General features: G+C 47.7%; 1 protein-coding gene and 1 pseudogene across 1 annotated transcript in view; one reads left to right on the forward strand and one right to left on the reverse strand.

The window, feature by feature from the left end:
• Positions 1 to 20,385, reverse strand: part of RAI14 (retinoic acid induced 14) — a 138,873-nt gene extending 118,488 nt beyond the window's left edge. The window contains exon 1 of the mRNA XM_045998738.1: positions 19,416 to 20,385. The gene's annotated coding sequence lies outside the window, so the exon portion shown is untranslated. The remainder of the gene's footprint in view (positions 1 to 19,415) is intronic.
• Positions 17,369 to 17,742, forward strand: LOC123937914 (annotated as a pseudogene).
• Positions 20,386 to 20,784: the final 399 nt, after the last annotated feature.

Raw genomic sequence — 20,784 nt, forward strand, 5'->3', positions numbered from 1 at the left:
CTCCTCTATCTTCAAGTTACGCCCACCCCCACCCACCTCCATGTAGGACCCACAGATTATTTCATAAGGCGACGCTGTAAATTCTGTCAACCCGGGAGAGTCCTCTTGGAAGAACCAGATATTCTGATTCCATAATCAGAAGAAGGGCTTGGAAATCTGTCATTTTTTTTTTAATCTCCTCAGGTGATTTGGATATTCAACTCGACTGGGGAGACACTGTTCTAGACCCAGGGATAGTAGACCTATAACTGACACTTTCACTAGAGACAAGTGGTACAAGTAGGTAGGAGAGATCATTATCGTCAAGCCTCGGATGTGTTTGAATCTGTCACAATCCTGGGGTGTGCAGCAGTCGGGGACGGAGGTCAGGGGGATGGGAGCCCTCCACACTGGAAATTCTAGGAGAGCTCCTAGCTGGCTCCCCACAGCCACTGGGAGCACATTAACGCACAAAGGCAAATGGCAGCTACACGCAGGGGTACGTTTTCTCGCATCACAAGGACACACCAGGCGCAAGGGCAGAGGTTTACGGTCAGTCCCTGGGAATCACCCGGGCAGCCAGAAGAGCAGAATAAAGAACGACATCCTCTGCCTGCGGACTCCTTCCATGGCGGAATGTGGAGAGGCTTCTACAGCAGCACGGTAACACCAACCCACGCTAAGCCTCCAAGATCGGCTTCAGGGTTTGGTTAGGTTTTTTGAGAAAATTCAGACTCACCCTCCAAAGCACTGAATAAAACCTTGAACAAATGTAAGGAACTAAAATTAAAATACTTCTCTGCTGGCCGGCACCTACCTCTTCCCTCTCCAGTGCTTGTTTCCTCAGACAATAATCTCTCTGCAACAAAGAAGGAATTTCAACCAAAAGCTGTACAAACACTCCATCCTCTCAGTCTGGCAAAACAAACACATTCTATAAAAGGTCTCTCTGGGTCAACTTTCCCCATAAGTTGACCTTGACAACACACACAGCACTTCATGCCAGCCAAATGGTTCCCAGGGTCAGAAGCTGCTTGAAGTCTCTGCCTGTGCCTACGACTATCCACAGCTTTGGAATAAAGAACATCAAATGGGAACCAGAAGCCAGTAAGTACTGCTCCCCCTCCCCTGACTTCTTCCACAGCAGATACGAGCTTATCCCAGTAAGACAGAATTTTATTTATTTTTTTTTTTTTAAAGATTTTATTTATCTATTTGACAGAGAGAGATCACAAGCAGGCAGAGAGGCAGGCAGGGGTGGGGGGAAGCAGGCTCCCCGCTGAGCAGGGAGCCCGATGTGGGGCTCGATCCCAGGACCCTGAGATCATGACCTGAGCCGAAGGCAGAGGCTTAACCCACTGAGCCACTCAGGCGCCCCAAGACAGAATTTTAAACACACATTTAGGTTATGAGAGCGCTCAGCAGACACTGAGTATTCAAAGCCCACCAAGGGTATGACATCTCGTAATTCGTTGTCAAATACTGCAGGAATTCAAAGAGTGGACATCTTCAAGGGCTGGGGAAAAAATCAGAGACGTCTTCATAACATGGTCTTAAAGGAAACTCAGGGTTTGGGCATGCTGATGAGGAGAGGGCATCTTGTCTGAGCTTTCCCACAAGATAGGACATGTCCACCTCAGATCTGCGAAGGTCAGACACTGGTCCAATCTCTTTAAGCAGTCCTATAAGCTTCTCTGGGGGACAGAGGGGCACTGAGTAGATGTAGTGGGAATCACTGTATGGTCCTTCTAAAGAGAGGGGGAAGATTCCCCCAATCTCCACACACTCTCACCCTTTTACAACTTGGACGTGAATGAGGGGTTCAAGACTCCCATTATCAGCTTTCCACAGATTTGAGAATGTGCGTCTCAGGCCTCTTACTCACTTTGGATGGAGGATATTTAGGGTAGGATTTTCATTTTGCTTATACTCTGTCACCAGCTGTCAGCATACAATCAATAAATGATTCATGAATGAATGCGTAGAACAAAGATACGGTTAGGCACCTGAATAGCCATTAGACTCACTCCTTTGACCTCAGCAAAGCCCTCTTTGGTCCCAGATGCACTGGATTAGTGGCACTGGGATCTGAGTGAAGGCAACAGGATTAGATTTCACCACTACACTGAAAGATACTAAGTTGAAAACAGAAAAGAAAAGAATAGAAAAAACAACATTTGGTCAATGAAGTCTTACCAGGCTGCCCCTTTTTAAACCATCCTGCCTGCCCTCCTCTCCTGGGCTACACTCCTCACACAGCAGCCCCCCAACCATGAACTTAGCCCAGAGAACCACCCATTTTGAATAATGGAATGTAACAGTCAACTGAGAACAAGGACCATCAGACGGAACTTCCTGGGGCAAGTTCTCAGGATAGAGATTTTATCAGTCTCACAGGAGAGCCTAAGGGGCCGGCCAAGGATCCTCTCAAACCACACCCGGGCACACACACACACACACACACACACACCCCATTCTGTTACTTGGCCTGAGATTCTACCACTTTAACTCAAAGAGCCGCTCAATAAGGAAAAAGTCCATCCTAAACCAGTGCAACCCTTCAACTCCAACTTCGGCAAGACTCTCCACAGTCAAGTTCACTATGGCTGAACAAATCAACGGTCAATGAACGAATGGACACTCAGCTCTAAACTGGAAACATGAAGATAGAGAAGAGATTTCCTTCCAAAGTAAGCAGCCAGGACCAGATGCAGATTTTCAAAGGATTTTGCTCAAAAACTGGTAACAGAAAGGGTGAGAGTGTGTGGAGACTGGGGAGGATCTCCCCCCACCATGCCCACCCCTCTCACCCCCAGTTCACCACCCTAACCCTGGAAGTTACACAAGGCCTGATAGCAAGATGCCAGGAAAAAGTGAGGAGAGAGATCTTCTTATGGTGGGGACCATTCTGCAATGTATACAAATACCGAATCATTACACCACACACCTGAAACCAATATTATGTAAATCAATTATACCTCAATTTAAAAAAAAAAAAAGGTACTTTGCAGTTGAAATTGCAGAATATTTTTAAATTGAAGTCCTAGATTTCATCCAGAGGCAAGGGACATACTACCTTTAAAGAATAAAATTTAGAGTGGGATATTAAAGAAAGCTGCTTTAGAATTACATCTTGGGATGGGGCGCCTGGGTGACTCAGTGGGTTAAAGCCTCTGCCTTTGGCTCAGGTCATGATCCCAAGGTCCTGGGATCAAGCCCCGTGTTGGGCTCTCTGCTCAGTGGGGAGCCTGCTTCCCCCCTCCTCTCTTTCTGCCTGCCTCTCTGCCTACTTGTGATCTCTGTCTGTCAAATAAATAAATAAAAATCTAAAAAGGATTACATCTTAGGAGGCTTATTTATTCAGCAAACCAGATACTTACCAATAAATAAAGGAAAGCGTAAAACACGCAAATTCTACCTGGCATTAAATATGGGCCGGGTGCTTTTATAGATGTCATCTCTTTTATGAACTAAGGTGCAGGCTTGTTAAAAGAGTGCCCAGATGATAAGAAAGGGAAAAGTTTAGGGGGAAAAAGACATAAGCTATAGTTCCATTTGGGCAGTGAATCCTTTCTAAAATGCACTAATATCTCACTTTTTTCCAAGAAAATGAATGACTACATTCTTTTAAAATTGTAAATGTCATTTGGATACTGTATCATAATAGTCACGTGGTAAAACTCTCTTGAGAGCGTTAATCTCCCCCAGTGTAGTCACAGCTTGCCTATATCCAGAGGATGACGTTTCTCCAGAGACACAAATACATCATTCTTCTTTCAAAATCACACCCGCGGGGCGCCTGGGTGGCTCAGTGGATTAAGCCGCTGCCTTCGGCTCAGGTCATGATCTCGGGGTCCTGGGATCGAGCCCCGCATCAGGCTCTCTGCTCCGTGGGGAGCCTGCTTCCTCCTCTCTCTCTGCCTGCCTCTCTGCCTACTTGTGATCTCTCTCTGTCAAATAAATAAATAAAAAATCTTTAAAAAAAAAAAAAAAAAAAAAAAACAAAATCACACCCGCTGTCAACCAGAACCCATCTAGGTGCGTGAATGAGTCAGGCCAGTAGCACCGAGGCAAAGTCGGCCAGGACTCTGGCAACATGACTGTCCAGTTGGTCAAATATGCTCCTCACGTGCTCTGGGAAGCCCACCCAAGGAAAAGCCCCAAAGTTACCTCAAGCCCTAAATCCACCCAATTTAAAAAGCACAGGCTGAATCAACTCTAACTCTTCTGGAATACAAAAAACATGCTAGGGCAAAAAGACTCCATGGGATTATCCCTCACGTTGAGATTATTTTTAGAGCTCTCAAATGCCCTTTCTTTTCCATGTTCCTAAATCTTTGGTGTTGACATCAACAGCACCATCTAAACATACGACTGTGTTCATCTTTCCAGAGAAAAGGCTGCACTGCACTTAGCGAATCATCAACCCCGAGCGGTAAGGCACACATGTTACGCACCTTAGCTTCTTCCTTCCAGTCCATTCCTTGGGCTTTACCCATCTGGAAACCCAAAAGAACCGATCAAGTTTAAAAACACAGGTCCAATCCTCAAACGGTACTGGTAAAAATAGAAGACATGGAAAGCCAAAAGTCGCTGTGGCAAGCAGTTTGGCAGTTTCTTACGAAGTTAAATATAAAGTTATCACACGACCCAGCAATTCTACTCCTCCTTGATCTCGCCAAGAGAGATGAAAACATATGTCCACACAAAGTCGTACACCAATGGTGACAGCAGCGGAATTCGTGCTCGGGAAGAGGTGGGAACTCCCGAAAGAGCCACCAGCTAGGTAAATAAAACGTGGCCTTCCAACAGGATGGAATGCTAGCCAGTGCTAAAAAGGAATGAAACATCAGCACTCCTTGCAACACGGATGAAACTCAAAACCCTTGTGCTAAGGGGGGGTCACACATAAAAGATCACATGTTGTTAAGATTCCGTTTGTAGGACGGGGTCTAAAAAAGGCAACTTTACAGAGACCAAGTGGGTTAGGGATCGTCTAGAAGTGGGAACAGAGGTTGCCGATGGGCATGAGGGAACTCACTGCGGGGAGGGAAGTGGTTTCAGACGGGATTGTGGTAATGACTGTACAACTATACGATTCCAAAAATGATTAGACTGTGGACTAAAACTGGTAAATTTTATGAAATACACTCATGCGGTCTTTTAAATGTCAAATACAAAAAGTGAGAAGGAGGGCCATCTGGAAACTTAAAGAGTGAAAAATCCTTAGAGGAATTGAGAGGGTAGCTTCCACCCATGGTTATATTTAATTTGTGTTTTTACTCTAGAAAGATTTACTTGTCAAACATTGGCTTACCGTAAGCCTGTTTCATTGGTTTCGGAATGGGGAGGACTCGGACTCTCCGCATTCTGGAATGCTGAAAATGTCATTACAGTGATCACAATGGCTCTGTTGAGTGAGCCGAATTTCTATACCCATTATATCCAGTGCCTCAAATACTTCTTAGGATATAGATTCTGTGAACTCTAGGGGCCTCGGAGCAGGAGTAGAGGGTAGATGGAGAGCACAATTATTTCTGCTGCCCCAACTGTCTTGTCTGGACACTGCTTCAACATCATGCATTCAAAATTCCATGCTTCAGCAGCTCTTTCTGCCCACAGGTCGGGTCCCTGTGCTTTCATTAAAACAAAACAAAACAAAAACAAAAAACACCTTTTGCACCAAAAAGCATGTTCCTCATCTCTGGTCCAACAGAGAGGGGGTGTCTGCTCGCTCGAAGGCAAGGCTCTTCATTCCCTTCGACAGAATGGTGTCACCTTGCGTGCTGCAGTGGGCCTACAACCCTCGGTGCCCAACCGTCTTCTGAGCACCGCACACCACTTCTGCAGAAATACTGTCCTCCGGCCAGGCTCTATTCTGGCCATAGCTGTCCCCCGAGCGATGGGAATGGGTCTTCAGCAAGGTTAATGGGAGACCCCCCCCCCTGGGATTTTCAGGAGGAGGGAAGATGAAGGGGAAAGGGGAGGGAAAGAAGAGGGAAGAAGAGGAAGGAGGAAGGGAAGGGAGAAAAAGAACCAAGGAGGCTCCCTGATTCCAGTGATCCCTGAGGTCTGGCAGCGGCCATCCCCTTTAAGCACAGGATCTGGGGTCCCATGAGCCAAGACACTCCCCTTCTAGCCCAAGCTGGGTGTCCGTCACTTGCCATCTAAGAGTACAGACAAATCCTTCTCACCCCCTGGATCTTGCTCAGGCTGTCATCCCAGATGCCCCAGGCAAAGGGGGCCTAGAACTTCAACAGCCTCTGGTGACTGTACCTCTATCTGATCAGCTCATTTCTGAAATCAGGAGCTAAATTCACTTCAGGGACCTACAGAAGGGCTGAACACACCAGATGACCTACCACGTGCCCGCCCCCCCCCCCAGCGCCTCGGTAAAGAAGAGAATTTTTATCATTCATTTGGCCATCGGCTGCTCCCTGCTCTGTTCTGCCTCAGGCAGCAGCCCCCCCCCCCACCCCTACCCCATGCCCTCCCTCCACTCTTCACCTCTGCCTTAGCAGTCACCCCCAGAAGACCTCTGCAGCCGGCCCAGTGTGGGTCTTCCGGGCTATTTCCATTCTGAGAGCACGCTGCCCTTTGACCCTCCTACAGGAACCAGCCCACAATGGAAAGGATCGCCCTGACCTGTGAATGCATAGCATTAAAACTATTTTCAAACCCTCATGAAATAAAAAGCCACTGTACCAGCTGGGTCCAAGAGGGACCTCCGGTTCTCCCGGAGGGAGACAAGGAAGCTGCTCACTGAGCTGAGGCTAAGGATGAGTAAGAAAACCTTCAGGACAGGAGGAACGAGGGGAGGGGAGCAGACAATGGGGAAGCTGCCCTGGGGTAAGGGGTGCAGGGCTGGGGCTCAGCTGCACCAGGAGGCCTCCAGGCCCAAAGATAATCCCCCAGGCAGTTAATCCTCAAATACTGAAGATCTGGCAGGCAAACACGCTGTCACTCACCCTAATGTGGTCTAAACACGACACCTGCGAGCGAAGCCAAATACAGTGGCTGGATGGAGGCTCCCTACCCCAGGGGCTGTGCCGGCCTGGATCTGCGACACTTCGACACCCGGCGAGGGCACATGGAAAAGCCCTTGCAATCTTTTTTCATCAGCAGCCCCAGCCTGCTCCACGCCTGTGCCATATGGGAGGGGGTGGGGGAGGGGGGCTAGCACCACCTGCATAGTGAAGGCTGAATGCAATACCCTGGACCTTTTATCTTTCAATTTCCAACCACTTTCTGTGTTTAGGGATAAGAAACAAACAGCATTAACATGGAAGATGGGAATGCTTCCATGAAAAGGAACAAGGATTGAGCATGTGCCCCCATGCCCCAGACGTCCACAGAGCCACATACCTTGTACATGATGCTAGGAGGTTTACAGATGGAAAATGTCATGGCTGTGCAAGAACTTGCAATTTACAGAGAAAAATAAGAAACCTATACTGTCTTACTTGCTCATAGGCCCTGAAAAGCAACTATAGGCCAAGGACATAGGGGATGGAGAAATGTGGCTCATACCTAAACCCACCTACAAGAGAAGGGGGGGATAAAAGAAAGAAAGGTCTATGTAGATCAATGCCCTTGCACAAAACCAGAGAGATACAGATTTTGTCAACCCCCAAACACAAATGTCCACGTGTAATCAGTTTTTGATAAAGCCATTCTGTTTCTCTAAAGAAATGTTAGAAGCTAGAGACAAAATCCCAGGTAACTGGGTAAAGACATAGGGAAGCTTCAGTGTGTTTCCTGAGGGCATCCCAGGGATCAGGTGGTACTAGGGTCAGAGGAACCACAAAAGGGCATATTGTTTCGATCAGTGCCGTCCAACCCATGTGCCCACTGAGCCCCTAAAATGAGCCTAGTGCAAACTGGTGTACTGCTAAGTGGAAAACACAACAGATTTCCAAGACTTACTCTGAAAAAAAAATGTCGACTCTATCATTAAGAAGTTTTACACCGAATACATATTGAGAATGTTCTGGATACACTGGGTGAAATCAAGTATTTCATTACAATTCATGTCCTTTGTTTCTTTTGCCGTGAGAAAGCTGAAGATGGCCTGTGTGGCTTGTCTCTGTGGTCTGCTCCTATTGCTATCAGACCATGAGGACTGAGGTCTTCCTTCGAAGGCTGTGATGACAGCGCTTAGCACTAAGACAGCACCTTGGTGTCCTACGAACAAGGCAGGCGGGAAATGAAGCAGAAAGTGTATGTTACCACGTCATCATGCTCAACGTGCATTTAACTTCATAAAATCTCCGACTCAGATTCTAGTAAATACTCCAAGTTCTGACTTAAAAAGTCATTCTGCCACGTGGAGAAGGAAGGGTGAACCAACGGTGTCATGTCACTCGAAACTGATGGACTTCTAGGCAAACTCAACGAGTACTTGGCTCCAACGGTCCAGAAAAGAGGTCTAGATTTTTCTCTAGAGACAGCTGGACGCTTTTGCAGAGCATTTCCCAGGGGATTTAACTCGCTCATCATTTCTTTCCGAGGGCCACCGTCTTCATTGGAACCACAGCTTTACTGCTCTGTGCCTGGATTAGGATGGACACCAGACAAGTTGTCTGGAGAGACTGAGGAACTTGGGTTTTTGTTGTTGTTACTGTTTTTGAAGATTTTATTTGACATACGAGAAAAAAAGAGAGCACAAGCAGTGGGAGCAACAGATGGAGAGGGGAAGCAGACCCCCTGCGGTTCAATCCCAGGACCCTGGGGGATTATGGCCTGAGCCAAAGACATTTGCTTAACCAACTGAGCTGCCCAGGCGCCCCGAGATTGAGGAACTTGTTAATGTAATTGGGAATAAGACTGGTCACTACAAAATGAAAATACCTTCATCTTGTCCACATTACCTGGTGATCTAATAATAGAAGGGCTAGATGAAGGGGTGAGGATACAGGGACACATTGTAAATGAAACAGAAGATGCCAGGCAGGTGTGTCTTTGTGACAGGGCAACCCCTCCTCACTGCTGTGGGTTACAAGGGCCCTTACAATCCTACTGGTTAGTCTCTCAGCACTTCTTTAAAGGCAGGTGGATAAGGAACGTGCTAACACTAGGAGGCAGAGTAACAGCCACAAGAACTCTCTTTTACTTAAATGATGACTTTGCAAAATTTTTTCACTTTGCAAATTTTTTTTTTTTTTTTACTATTTCATTATGAATGAGTCTTTTCTCATTTAATGCTACTACCCCTTCAGAATTAGATGCTATTGTCATTATTGCCGGTTTCCAGATTAGGAAATTGCAGCCCAGAAAGTTTATTTGGCTAAAACGGCACAATTTATAAAAGGAGGCTGGATTTCAACTCCGCTTCTGAGCCCAAAATTCCACTTCTGAGCCCAAGACACTGGGCTGCCTATTAAATGCAACACTAATAAAAATAACAATTAAAAAAAAGTTGAGTCAAGAGACAACCTTTTTACTACTTAAAAATTTAGTTGCCTTTAAAGATGGAACAGTTCTCGGATCTGCTGCTGGCACTCTCAAAGCTCCTTCTAAGAAGTCTGAATGGATTGCCTTGAAAAAGGCATTCTTCTGGCTGTTGGCCCTCACACACACACACCCCTGCCTCATTCCAGGGGCGGATAGCATTTTCATTCCTTTGTCCTTTTCATTTGCAGAGCCTATGCGTGACAAGTACACCTAAGGAACTCACCAGTCAAAAAAGTCCTTTTCCATACAGCTTTCCTAAAGACACCAAGTCAGTAACAGACAAAATGTAAAAATGATTACAGACCAGCGAAATGGCTATTTTTATACTCAGCTGAGCTGGTCAGCTACAGCTTTGGGTGGAGGTTTCCCTGTTTTGGCAACAATCTGGAAAAGCAGAACTTCTAGATACTTAAGAAATTATTCTAATATCCTGTATAACAGCTCTTGCCAAGACATACAGAAATGAAATATGGCAATTCTTCAAAATTAAAAGCACCAATATCATAATAAAAGCAGAATCCTACCACCCATCAGCCAGCCAGCCAGGAAGGAGGCAGGGAGTACAGGTGCTGTTTCTTCTGAAAGCCAAAGCCAGGAGCAGCTGGGGCCAGCAGCAGGCTGCCGCCCCAGCCTGATGCTGGTATCGCCAGGATAGGCTGAGCAGTCCGCTCTGTCTCCCTCTGCCACCTTGGATATAAACACCCACTTGCCATGTAACGGGAATCAAATGCGCTTTGTTCCAAGGCGTATGCACTTAAAATAATCAGGGGTTGTTTAAAGAAGAGGAAGAAAGCAAGCTTGTCGCCAAACAAGACACAGACAGTAACACAGCCATCAACAGATGGGCTGGGGAGACAGGCAGGGATAGGAGTCATTTTGAGGAGATCTCTCTTTCTGGCTTCCGGAGGCTCTGGAGGAAAGGGATAGAAAAAGTAAACAAATGGCACACTAAACATGGTGTAAAGTAGCACAGCACAGAAAGAATCTAATTAGGAAGGATGTGGTCAAGATTGCTGAATGGATGTCTCTAGGATGTTAGCAGCAGAAATGAGTTTTTCCTTTAAAAGATGTCGGGCACCTGGGTGGCTCAGTGGGCACCTGGGTGGCTCAGTGGATTGGGCCGCTGCCTTCGGCTCAGGTCGTGATCTCAGGGTCCTGGGATCGAGCCCCGCATCGGGCTCTCTGCTCTGCAGGGAGCCTGCTTCCTCCTCTCTCTCTGCCTGCCTCTCTGCCTACTTGTGATCTCTCTCTCTCTGTCAAATAAATAAATAAAATCTTTAAAAAAAAAAAAAAAAAAAAAAAAAAAAAAAAAGATGTCCTAAGAAATCCCAAACGGTATATGGCGATTGGTTATAGTTTCTCTGCCTATATTTTAAATAGTTTTTCCAATTTAAAAAAAGCTCCTAGGAAAGAAATGTGAAACTTTTTTTAATCAGGGGAGAGGGAGGATATAGCTCCTTGCCCTGCCCCAAATCTAAGTCTACAAAAACAAAGATCCAAGAAGGCTCTGAGACCATTGGAAGCAACTTGCTCCCATGATGAATGTGGACTGGGTGAGTCTGGAAGGAAATTCGACTGGAGAGAACCGTCAGCTACTCACCACCACCCAAGGTGGCTCATGCAGGACCTCAGGGCCCTGGCCTGTTTTTTATTTTGGCTGCCTTTTTGCTGGGGGCAGGGTCGGAGGGAGAACTCCACTGTCCATGAGCCTTTGCCTCACGAGTTCCCACAACCTCTGGGCGGCTGGGAAGAGACCACTCCGAGCCGTGAAACGACTACAGGTCATGATCATCCATGGCCGGTGAGTGCTCTTTCATTTTTGAAAAACGATCCATCACCAACGTGTCAACTTTCATAGAAGGAGACGGTCCAATTACATGAGCAGTCTTGTCCAATTAAGAGACTCAGCACAGACACTAACTCACTGACAAAGCCTGACAAATATTTGTTCACGGGATTCTCACTCAGCAGTATGCTAAGGGACTGGGTTCTGGTCCCTTCTGAACGTCTTCATATCCCTGCTCAGTGCCATCTGCCAGATCTGGGATTCCCCACTGGTCTCCAACCCAGCTTATCCAAATCGATACCAGTCTTCTTCACAGAGATCAACCAGAAAACCAGAATTAGCTACACAGAGGACTCCCAAGGTCACGGTCTACATCCGAGAAAGATAGAAAAGGACGTTTAGAAGCTCTGTGCCATAAGCAGCCAGAATGAAGATTTATCTGGCTCTGCCTCTTACTGTGTAACTTTCTAAGGGGTCATTTCTCGTCCCTAGGCCTCAGTCCCGCTGTAAAATGAGTTCCCCCATCATTAACACTCTGCCTTCTACGATAGTGCAACGCGAATGTGTCAGCCTGGTTCAGACTATAAGCTCCAGGATGGCAGATTATCACCATTCACCCAGTGTTGATCTTTCAACACTGTTTCCATCAGCAGGGATTGTGCACAGGAAATGGAACAATGAGTAAGACCAGCCTGGACCCCCAGAAGCGGGCAACCTAGAGGCACAGTGCAGTGCAGAGAAGGTGCTCAATTCAATCGAGCAGACTGGTTTAATTGCATCACTGCATCACCTGCCCAGTTACAGGCAGGTACGTATCCCTTTGGGCCCAATTTCTGACTGAAGAGACTGAGGATATCACCTCAGGTGGACAGTGACTGAAGGAGCTCCCTCTGCATGGCCAACAATGGCAGGACCTCCTTCCAGCGTCTGCTACCTCCCACGGAAGAATTTTTCTCTACAAGAGCAGGCTTCCAGCTGAGGGTCAGCTTCCCAACTAGGAAATGTGGCCCTGTCTCCCTCGGGTTTCTTGGAGGCAGCCCCATCAAGCTGGGAGGCCAAGATGAGAGAACAGAGCATGCTGGGAAGATTTCCTCCACCAGACAGACCCCAGATTTATCCTGGGAGCTTAGGAGAATTGTTAGGCAGAGCCCTGGGACGTCTTCATTCCCCACTACAACGGCCAGGAAAGAAACTATTGCCACAGGAAAGCAGAAGACAGTGGAGGCCCAACCCTAGACCAAGAAACAGGTTGTCCTTGGGGTGAGAAACTCAAGACCCATCCTTAGAATTCATCAGATCTCTGTGAAATAGTCAGACTACCCATCTCTGCAGAACTTCTGAACGCCATTCTGTTGCATCCAGTAGAAACAGTTCCTAAAACTGGTCAGTGGTATGTCAGCAGTGACTGGTTTTCCAACTGAGGGTATAATTCTTTTCACTCATGTAGGACAGGTTATTGGATATGGTGATCATCCCCATATGGTGACACGTGACAGAAAAGAGACCCCTAGTAATTGTACTGCTCATGCTTAAGACATGGCTATTAAAGATAAACAGCACACATTTGATAAGATTTTCTAAGTCTTTTCAATAGATCTTGGGCTCTTAATCTGGAGAGTCCAAAGAGGTTCGTAAATGGGCTTTTAACACAGGGAGTTCTATGCTCTCGAAACTGACAAAAACTATGAATGTATAGCATCACTGTATATGAGCAAAGTTTCCCCTAGGAAAAACGGTCCAAAACCTGTTGTCAGTTTTGCAAGTGTCCACCTTTGATTCAAAAACATTTAGAAATCACTGCTAAATGGCCTTCCCTGGTTTGCAAAATGGACTCCTCTTGGAGGAAAACACTTTACTCTGTGCTGCCCTAGAGCGAAAGGAAGCCGCTCAGCCTTGTACTCCTCACCAGTGAGCTCTGCCAGAGTTTCGTTTTCTGGCTGAGTTTCTATCACTGCAGCCAGCAAAAAGAACTGGACAGATGTAGTGCGCAGAGTCTAGTAGATTGTTGCTGTGGCTCGTTTTTGTTTTTGGTCACTTAGCATTTTAAAAAGAAAAAAATAAAACATTCTGGATTAAACTGAATTCATCTAGAAACCATAAAAGAAAAAAGCAAAGAGAAGCCTGACTTTGTTCCTTGCCAGTCACAATACCTAACAGGGATAAGAAAAGTTGAGTTGCAGTATAAAAAAGTAAATAAATGACTGTGAGGGAAATGGATACAATAGAGGATGAATTGCTTATGTTAGTTTACTTGGTAATAAACTTTTATGTTCACTAAGTGTCAATTTAAGGGAAAAAAAGAAAAAATGTGTTTTCAACCACTGTACAAGTGACCTTCTTGGACCACAAGCAGCTTTTCTCACAAGCAGATTCTGATCATTAGAAGGAGAGATGAACAAATCATGAGCCACTCCAAAGGCTTCCCCTTGCCCAGGGGTGACCAATGGTCATGGTATTTATATAGCAGGTCACTGTATACCCAGTGAACACCATTTCCTACAGAAGAAACTGAACCAGATAGCAGGTCCAGTTAGACCAGGTGACCTGCCACCCATACCCTGCTGGAGAAGCAGTCAAAACACAACGTGCAGACTCATCCCAAGGGGAGATAACTAAGCCTTAGAGAGGTGAAATGTCTTTACCTTGGGAAAGAGGAGACCTACGTCTTCTGAACTTCAACCTGCATTTTGCTAACTACCTCCATGCCTCGCCTCTGCCTTTGGATCATTAAATTCTAGACTAGGACAGCTAAATATCTGAAGACCTCCCGGGAAGATTTATGACCCGTGTGTGTATGTAATTCAATAAACGTTAATCACTTCCTATGTGACAGATACTCTACTGGACACATGGAACACAAAGTTGAAGAATGAAGCTGACTTCCCTCCTTCAAAGAGAAGAATTTGTTTTGAAACATACAGTTAAGTCTGTAGAGTTACTTATTAAAATACTGACTAAAGGGTCCTGGACTTGGCTTCTGCTCAGATCCTGATCTCAAAGGCTGGAGATCCAGCCCCACCTGGCCCCTGCCTTTGGTGTGGAATCTACTTGGGTTTCTCTCTCCCTCTGCTCCTCCCTGCCCCGCCCCCCTGCACTCACACAGGCGAGCTCTCATATTAATGTTAAAAAAATAAAATAAGATACTAAATGTACTGATACCCATCAATGAGTCTGATTTCAAAGACTAGCTTTCTGTTCACTGCAGATGGTTGGAGTTGAGAAATTGATGGCTGATTAACAATCCTTCTCTTTCATTAAACCACCTGTACTTTTCAGTTCATGGGTAGTGATAAACCAAGAACAAGATAAATCATGTAGCATCTTGACCATAAATAATTGTAAGCTCACAGTTTTCAGCTTGAAGTTTAACCCTCTCCGGGTCCAAAATAAACTGATTTCTTTTGATATAATTTTATTACAAAGGATACAATTGTTGTACTTTTATACACTAGTGATTTTTTTTTTTAAAGGATACCATCAGTATCATATACCCATATATTTCATAGGGAAAAGAAACCTAGACTCCTTTTCCCTATCCACCCACTTAAAATACACCCGAGAGGCCTTTGATATATTTAGCTTTGTTTTGTCAACTCCTATATTCATCATGCAAGGTACAGAAAACTCAGTTGGCTTCTGGCAAAATAACACAGGACACTAGATCAGTGAATGCTTTTAGTAACAGTCGTTAAGGATTTTACGATGTGACAATTTTTTAAATATTCCTAGGGCCTACTATATACTGGTTGCTTCTGACCTTCAGATTAAGATCATCTTCCCACCCCACCCCGCCCCCCCAAAAAGACCTCACTATGAATGTACAGTCAGCAAAGGAGAGTATACCCCCTACAAACGGTTTAGAGAAGTAGGCTCTCTAGTCCTAGAAATTCAGTGTGGTTGGCATTACTTGGGACCCCTGTGGGGCTGCCTGGGCAGATGCCGTGTGGAATGCAAACAGTCTTCCACATTTAAAATGTTGGAAAGCGAAGTTATCGAGAAGAGGAAAGATGGGTGTGCTTCTAAGCGTCGTGTTACTTATGGTATCTTCTGAGCTCAGGTGGTGGCAAGTGTTGGCAGGAGAAATGGACAAGTACTTTGTAGGATAAATCACATTTAAATAGAGTGCTTTCTAATAATACATTATACGTTAATAAAAAATCTGAATATTGTCCAGAAATAGGCATTAAGTATGAGGAAAAAATAGAGTGCTTTCTTTATAAGACATTCTGTCTCTTATCCTGATGGCACCTGTAAATACGACCTCTTAGGGGGACTCCCTTACAGTTGTGGGGCCACCCGCACCATGGAGGACTTCCCAAAATTTACTGGAAGAGAAATTCTAAGTAGAAAAACACACAAAGAGCATTATATTCATTCGTACATCTGAGGACCTCCTGTTTGTCAACATGGCCCTAGGCATGAGGACTATGGCAGTGAACAAGAGAGACAGAGTTCCTGTCTTCGCTGAGTTTCTGTTCTACTAAGGAGACTAATACAGATCAAAATATAAAGCGAGCTAGAAGGTGTTAAGTGCCATGGGGGGGGGGACAGAAGAGGGGCGAGGTGTGCTGGAAGGGGTAGCTGATGGGACAGACACTTGAGTAAAGCCCAGGGGGACTGAGGGACACAGCCACGGAGATGATCTAGGAGCAGAGTGGTCCAGACAGTAGGACAGCAAATCCAAGGGGCTGAGGCAAGAATGTGCCTGGCAACTTGAAGAAATAATGAGGAAGCTGAAGTGTTTAAATGCCTTAAATTGCTTCCAAATTAAGGGGTTACAATTTGGAGCAAAATGTCAACACATTTCACAAACTCTCCAAGTAAGCTTTTACAAAGGCATGTCTCTGCTCTAACTAATGTCACCAAGCTTGACGAAATGAGGAAGAGAGGCTTGAGTGGGTGATCCGGGGTTATGCTGCTAGTGACGCCTGAGAAAACACTTGGGAACAAGTATCCCAAACTCAGCACCACAGTCCACCTCATGCTTCACCTTTATCATTAAGAGGCACTTTTCTTACTCAAGAAAATATAAATTGTGAAAACAAAACAAAATAATCCGACTAACACTGTTAGAGCTAAAAAAAAAAAAAATGGATCAGATTCACTTTTTTCATTCAACAGGTAAGCAAGAGAGACCCTTTATACACCCTACATCTTTGTTGAGGAATGAAACAATAAACACCGCATTACCTAGACCCCACCTGCCAGCAATGAATGGGATAGGTGTAGAACAACAGGTCTCTGATATTTGTAATAGCATTGTTACCCAAAAAATAAATAAATAAATAAAAATTTTAAAAACGGAAAACAGATCGACTGCCTCAACTGTCCTTAGCAGAAAAAGTATAACAGTAAAAATTGGAAATCTTCTAATTTTCTCTTGGCAAAGGAATTCATATACTAGGATTTATTCATACACTGGAATTCTCTGTAGCCCCTAAAACAAATTAAGAGCTACATGTGCCTCAAAACAGTGACAAATTTAAAAATGCAAGCAGTATATATAGAGAGAATTATGCCTTTTACTTAGAATATGAAATACACAAGCTCACAGATATTGCTTATGAATAGAGAATATAACAAAGTACCAAAACATGTTTGGAAACTGTGCACTAACTTCACTTTAGAGGTCACCTAGGAACGGAGGAAGAGGAGGAGGAATGGAAAAAAACATTTCAGTTGCAGTTTACTTTTATTAAGGGAGATATGAAGCAAATATGGAGCTATTAGCAACTTTTTTTAAAATTAGCAACTCTTAAACACAAGTAGTGTCTATTATGCATGTATGAAATATTTCATATTTATTTTTATTCTGAAAGGAACAAGGAAGAGAGACAAATTTCCTCCATCATATTCCATTAACTGCAAGTCACGTTTCCTTAACCTCAGTTTCTCCACCTGTAAAATGGGGGTGATGCAAGGCGTACCTGCCTCGAAGAGGCTTTTAGAGACAGCGCCTCAATGTCAGGGGCACTATGATGGCCCCACAGAGTCTCCATGGCCTAGCATCCACTCACTCTATTCAATTTCACAAATAGTAATAAGATTTTTCACAATAGGGTTACAACCTCCCCAAAAAAGCCATAAAACAAGCCCAAGGCATGTAAATTCTACAATAGATTAATGAAGCCTTTCCAACCAGGGCCTGGCAGGATGGCTCCCTCAAACAAGAGTGGCACGAAGGGCCATTCTGCCATCATCTCTGCCAGAGAACACAGCATTGACATTCACAAGTGCATCCATGGATCGGCTTCAAGAGGTACGCAAAGAGATCTGGGCACGCAAAGAGATCTGGAAATCTGCCATGAAGGAGGTGGAAACTCCAGATGTGCTCATGGACCCCAGGCTCAACAAAGCTGCCTGGGCCAAAGGAATAAGAAATATCCCATACTGCATCCGTCTGTTGTTGTCCGGAAAAACGACACGAGGACGGGGATTCACCAAACAAGCTGTACACGTTGGTTACCTGTGCACCTGTCACCACTTCCAAAAAGCTACAGACAGTTAAGGTGGATGAGAACTAATCGTTGATTGTCAAATAGAGGTATAAAACAAATAAACAAACAAAAAATAGTGAAGCATTTCAATGAATAGAGATGAAAAAACCCGGGACCCCCAGCACAGGACTACCTCTCCCAATTCGTGTTGCACAAGCACTGGTTAAAAATCCTAAAAACTGGATAAACTTCCTCACATTAAAGTCTATGCTCTTACAAAAGCCCAAGGGGAGAAAAAAAGACACCGTTAGGAATCATTAAGAACAGACGATCGGATTACATCCATCAGCAATAAAACTCCCAGCCACACCTGTGAACAGGTGGAGGCCAGAGCAATCAAAACCCAGCCTCCCTGTGATACACCAGCTCTTCTCCAACTTAGTTCAAACCACGAGGTGAGGCTCTCCTCTCTAAGATGAGCTTCTGCTGAGCCAGACCGACGGACAGACAAACCAGCTCCTCCCCATCAGGCCCTTACAGTTTGGAGATCACGTTCTTCAGAGAACTGGCAACGGTTCCCTATCCCAGCGAGCTCGGTATTCTCCTCTCCCAGAAGGAAAACGGAGACCCAAGCAAATCACCTGTGCGCCTGCGGCCTCGGGAACCCGCTGGTCGTGGTGGGCGGCCTTGAACCCCAGATATGCCCTGACTGCTGGAAATAAACTTGCGCGGACCCGGTTCCTTGGAGCAGCGCCAGCCTGGACCTATAGCCCAGGCTCCAGCCCCTGGGAGGCCACTTGTAACTCCTCCCTTTCTCACTGGTCTCCATCTGTCCAGTCAGCCTGCTGCATCCCTGGGCTTTGAGCCCCCTCCACAAAAGGGGAGTGTGAGGTCCAAACGAAAAGGAGAGCGTGTACCAGGGGGCAGCAGGCGAACCCTAAAAACTGCAGAAACTAAAGCACGGCCACAACCTGCCCGAGCCGACAGCTAAGGGAAGGTGGGTTGGAGAGGATACCCACCCACCTGGGCAGAGGCTGGGGTAGATGGCGGGCGGGCGGGCTCCCCTCTCCCGAAGTCCCAGCTGCCCCGAGTCGGCCCGAACTCCAACATCCCGCCTCCCCACCCTCCCTGAAGCTGCGGCGGGGAAAAGGACACGAAGAGCGAGGGACACCAGCAGGCCCGCACCCCCGGGCCCGCCGAAGGGCTCCCCAGAGTCAGAAAAGGAACAATAGCAGCCCCTCGGTCGCCGGGGCCACCCGGAGTCTCCCGCTTGCGCCTCCCTCCCCAGCTCCTACAAGTTCTGCGCGGAGGCGGCTGGAGCCCAAAAGCGCGGCGCCGGGAGGGGGGCGGCGCGGAGCGGGCCAGGCAGGTAGGACGGTGCTGACTCCGCGCCCCGCAGGACGCCCGGCCGGGCTGGCCATTCATTCCCGCCCGCGCTCTCTCCGCCGCCCCTGCCCGGCGCCCAGCCGCTGCCGGCCCGCGAGTGGCGGGGGTCGGGCAGGAGAAAAGCCCGCTCCCAACTTGGCCCGGTCTTCCCTCTGACTCGGGTCCCCACGTCCTCCCCGCCCCCTGCAGACAGTCGGCGGCCGGCGGCAGACGAGGGAGCGGTGGCGGGACCCTCGCTGCCAGCCCGCTAAGCCGCTCCAGCGCCCGGCGCGCCGCCCCTCGCCCGCGCCCCAGACACAAAGGCGGGGCGGCGGGGCGGCGAGCCGGGACCCCGCTCTGGGGAGCCTCCCCGACTCTCGGCGCCGCGCACTCACCCCATCGAGGCGGAGGCTCCGGGGACCCGCCGGCTGCGCCACTCCGCCCGCCGCTTCCCCAGGAAAACGCGGCCGCCGGGCTCGCTTCCTGCTCGGCTTCCTGCGCCTCGGTCCCTCCTCCTCCCCCCGCTGCGGGGGTCAGTGGGCGCCGCGGCTCCCGGGCTGGGCCGGCGGGGCGGGGGCAGCGGCAGCACCACCACGTGGCCGCCCGGCGCCGGCCCCCGCCGACCTGGATCCCGCGGGAGCGAGAAGGGAGGTGCTCGCCTCTCCCCACCCCTTCCACCCCGCGCGGCCCCAAATTCCGCGAGTCAGGTGACCCGGCCCCGCGGCCCAGCCGGGACCTGCGGGAGGTGCTGGCGGCTGCCGCCGCCCCTGCGCCCGCACGCCCCGGGCGCTCCTGGCTGACTTCTAGTTTCCGGGGCTCGGGGACCTTTCCCCGCGGCCGTGCTCCAGCATCATCACACCTGACGTCAGGGGGCAGCGCCCGCGCTCGAACCCCAGGGCTTAGGACCGGTGCGATCCCGAGGACTGTTCTCTCTGGTCAACTTCCCAACGTCGTTTGTGGTCGTCGGGGTGTTTTAAAGAGTCACTGACCCGAGCGCCTTCTTCACCACAGCCAAATGGGTTATGTTTTCCGGAATTACTGAACAGAAAGTAAAGCAGAATCCGCTCCTTCTCCCGACGGACCGAACGGTCGGGTGCAGGGACCGCTAGCACTCATCAGGTGGCAGAGAAAGTGCCCCCCCAAGCGTGGCCCGGCTCGGGAGCTGGGAGAAATCTACCGCGGGACCGAGAGGCACGGAGAGGGGACGCCCCCCGAAGTCGCGTCTGGGATGCGGGGAGGGAAGGCCTTACCCACCCCCCAGGCTCCTCGCGGCGTCTCCCTCTTCTCAGCCCACTAAAACCGGCGTTTGAATCTTAATGGACTCCTCCTGTGATTCCAGGGATTTCAAAATTTCCAACCTACTCATTTAATGTGGGACGACTTTTCGGTTCGTTCTAGTTAGGCTAACCAGCTCAGGCTTAGAAAGTCCTTATTCACCAAAGCCCCTCCCTTCTCCGGGTTAGCTCTGCATCCTTACCCAGGGCAGGAAGCCTTTTACAATAAACGGCATGAGTCTTTTTGGGTGGGATCCACAGTAAGTCAGTTGAACTTTATTTTTTTTTTAATTTTTTTTTAATATTTTATTTATTTGACAGAGAGAAATCACAACTAGGCAGAGAGGCAGGCAGAGAGAGAGGAGGAAGCAGGCTCCCTGCGGAGCAGAGAGCCCGATGTGGGGCTCGATCCCAGGACCCTGGGATCATGACCTGAGCCGAAGGCAGAGGCTTTAACCCACTGAGCCACCCAGGTGCCCCAGTCAGTTGA

Source organism: Meles meles, chromosome 3 (assembly GCF_922984935.1).
Source record: "Meles meles chromosome 3, mMelMel3.1 paternal haplotype, whole genome shotgun sequence".
In the NCBI taxonomy this organism is placed as follows: domain Eukaryota; kingdom Metazoa; phylum Chordata; class Mammalia; order Carnivora; family Mustelidae; genus Meles; species Meles meles.